The following is a 3,800-nucleotide window of genomic DNA, read 5'->3' as shown; positions in this document are numbered from 1 at the left end:
AAAATTTACCACAAAACAATAATATTGTCAGGAGAGGTTTTTAAAAATTAATTTACTATATATAATGTTGGATTTCATGACATTTTCAAAAAAATAGTTTTGTTTATCTTCTAGGTTTCCTCTCAAACCCCTCAACATCATGCACTTTGGTATATCCTTTATAATGCTATTGGGTATATCTTTCAAATGTTATTTTTGCTATATATACTATGTTTACTACCCCAGTCTTGGTTCCTCAATATCTCTTTTATCTCAATGTTTTGAACTCTTCTGCTTTTATAGTCCATAATGACTTTTTGCCCACATACATTCATCTGGACATGTCCATGTTCTACAACCAACTTGAGTTGTTTTTCTTAACTTGTTACCTTGCTGAATTCTTTTCCAATCTGTCTTCTTACTGAATATTTCATGATTTTATTTTCAAAAAAGTTGACCAAAATTCCACTGTAAATTTCCATTATCTGATGATGAATACCATTATTCATCATGTTGTCCATCAGGATGCAAATCATGTCTTTACTATTGTGAAAAAAACCAGCAGCTGACATGATGCACATGCCTGCAGTGATAGGATATAGAATCCTTTGGTTATATGCCTCAAAATTTTATAGCTGTGTTATATAGTATTCTATTTTTAATTTATCAAAGAATGGTTATATTCACTTCTCTAATGAATGTATTACTTTGCCCTTCCACCAATTTAGAATGATGATTACTTATCACTACAACATCTTCAGTACATGTTATTGTTTATTCTCTTGATGCTAATTGTTCTAAGGTCTTCAAAGTAGTTTCAACAAAACTGTAATTTTCATTTCACAGGAATGCTAAATATGTTAATTTCATATAAAAAACATTTCCTGCACTTCTATGCTTCATCTTTAAAGAATTTCTGTCAGTTTCATTACTCTGCTTGTTAAATGTTTGTGAAGATATAGTTTTATCTTTATTTTCCTTTATACACGGTAGCTATTAAGCTCCTGATTCAAGTTCAAAAGTCAAGGCTTTCTACAACCCTGTAGGGTTTCACCTCACTGGCTTTTACTTTCCTTTAATGTGCAGAATGCTTTTCATTTCAAACAACTCTACTTCTAAATACTTTGTGCAATGTCTCTATTATAGAGTCTTGTTGTGTCTACCTACATCTGTGTATTAGCAATTTCCTCTTATGGTTGTAGCATTTCAGCATTTCAATGAGTTGACAATTTTAGTACAAAGTGAGGTGATATAATCACAATCCAGTTTTTATGCACACTGATATCAATTTTATGAAAATTTATTCAGGGTCAGAAATTTTGATTACAAAACATTAAAGTATGAAATTACTTTTTAAATTCTACCTGAGAACTGCTGAGTCTCAGTTGGGCAATTTGACAAAAACAAAGAGCATTCATTTATACTTTTTACTCAAATCCAGTCATTTCCTGCATGGTTTTGGATCCTTTCAGGACTGCAGATTCTTGTAACATGGCAATTGGAATTTGGTAATGATTTATCAGTTTACTGAAGAAAAACAATACTAGAATTGTTGGTAAAATATTTTATTTTCCAATAAAGTATGAACATGGATTCTTATCACATGGATATTTTTTGCACATTTTTGATATCTGAACAGTTTATATGTAACTTATCTGACTCATGAACCCATCTTTCATTTGTTTAATATTTTATGTTTTTTCAAATGTAGATTCAAATATTTTTATAGGATGGAGGTATAAGCCAGTTCTTTAAAGTACATATTGCTAATAATTTCTATATTAGTTCTATTTGAAGTTTCTATTTATCCCTGGCTTATCCCTGTCTGCATATCCAAAGTTGGCAGGTCCAAAAACTCTGGCCCCTGTTAGCACTTACACTCTCATGAAACCACCCCCATAATTAAAATCACATAATGAAAAACTATATAAATACTAAAATTAACTACACTTTATATGTCGTGAATATTTAACCACTTTTAAAATAAGATTTTCAAATATTATCTATTGTTTTTCTTAAGGAATTGTAAATTGTAATTCTTGTGAATTTTAGAATTAATGAGTCTTAAAATTTTTCCTTGAAAATTGACTCCAAATCAATCATATTTTTCAAAAGCAATAAAAACATTAATCATTCTTGGGGATTAACATAGAGTTATGTATTTTGTATACCCTAGAAATAACTCTCTAGTCCAGGTTACTCTCAAATTCATTTGTCTGTGTACTTCTATCTCTTGATGGCTATATTGAAGGTCATGCAGCACCTTGTCCAGTGAAAACATTATTCTTAAGAAAAGATATTCAAACTTTTCATATACACAGTAGAGAGTATTTACTCTAACAATGAACCAACCTTTGAATGTTCTTCAGTGGGAAAGCTATACAAATGGAATAAAGTAATAACTACATTCCTTTAGATAACATCGTGAAATAATACACATTGATATTATATTTCTAGGGACTCACAACCATACTAAATTTGTTTACTATTTTAATAGGAAATAAAATGTCTTCTGAAAACTTTGCAATGGGAATTTTTCTCTTCTCCCAGATTACTGTGGGAATGCTAGGAAATTCTTCAATACTAATTCATTATATCATTTTGATATCTTCTGGGAAGTCCTTAATGCCCAAAGACCAGATTATAGGGCACTTGACTTTTGCCAACTGCTTGTCTGTCATCCCAAAAGCCATTCCACAGACACTGTCAAATTATGGATTTAAAGATTTCCTGAATGATATTGGATGTAAATTAATAAACTATATTTACCGAATAACAAGGGGAATGTCCCTGTATGCCATGTGCCTACTGAGTTGCTTCCAAGCAATCACAATCAGCCCCAGCAACTCCAGGCGGATGATAATTAAACACAGAGCGACCAAGTACATTGGACCCTCCTGCTCAGTAGGCTGGCTTGTGAATCTCTTTCTAAACATCATGACGCCAGTAACAGTGTCAGGTCCCAGGTACAACAAAAATGTGACTAAATGGAAGATTTTACTGCTCATGGTTTGTTTATGGAAATGTGGGAACTGCACTGTCTATGTTCATACTGTGCTTCTCTGATGGACTGTGCCTGGGTCTCATGGCCTGCTCCAGTGTCTCCATGGTGAGTAGACTCTATAGACACAAGAGGCAAGTCCAGCATATCCATAGTTCTCAGCACCTCCTAAATGCCTCAGCTGAAAACAGAGCCACTCAATCTCTCCTCATCCTGGTGTGCACTTTTGTCCTCTCCTATCTGCTCTCCTCCATTATGGTTACCCTTATGGCCTCCTCCAAATATTCAATGTTACTGTGAATAACTGTATTTACAGTTCTCGAAACCTGCTTTCCCATAGTTTGCCCCTTTGTTCTCATGAGCAATATCAAGCATAGTATTAGCCTGGTTTTTTTCTGCTTTTGTAAGAGATAGCTTCGTCTAAATACAATATGAGCCCTGGTCATCTGTCCTATCTTATACTTTCTCTTACTGTGTTGTACAATGCTATGATTTCAGTTTAAAAATATCATCAGAAGTCAGTTATCAGTCATTAGAACTTCATTTTTATATAATTTACTATTCAATAGTGACAAAAATTTCTAATATATAAGATTACCATTTTAATATAAATTGTTATATGATATTAAGGAAAGTATAGTGAACATGGGATAATATAATTTGGAGTCTAGGAATTATCTGATGGCCCAGGAAAATATATCTTTGACTCACAGTGTGTGTGTGTGTGTGTGTGTGTGTGTAATGTCTAATATTCCTTCTATTTTATATGAATTGGTATAATCCTTTGATTTCTATCTGTATACCTCCTGTACATTCTATC

The 3,800-nt window shown here is 32.6% G+C and overlaps 1 pseudogene; it reads left to right on the top strand.

The window, feature by feature from the left end:
- Positions 1-2,484: 2,484 nt before the first annotated feature.
- LOC127674379 (vomeronasal type-1 receptor 4-like) lies at positions 2,485-3,394 on the top strand (annotated as a pseudogene).
- Positions 3,395-3,800: the final 406 nt, after the last annotated feature.

Source organism: Apodemus sylvaticus, chromosome 1 (genome assembly GCF_947179515.1).
Source record: "Apodemus sylvaticus chromosome 1, mApoSyl1.1, whole genome shotgun sequence".
Taxonomy (NCBI): Eukaryota; Metazoa; Chordata; class Mammalia; order Rodentia; family Muridae; genus Apodemus; species Apodemus sylvaticus.
This window is presented reverse-complemented; position numbering and strand designations above follow the sequence as displayed.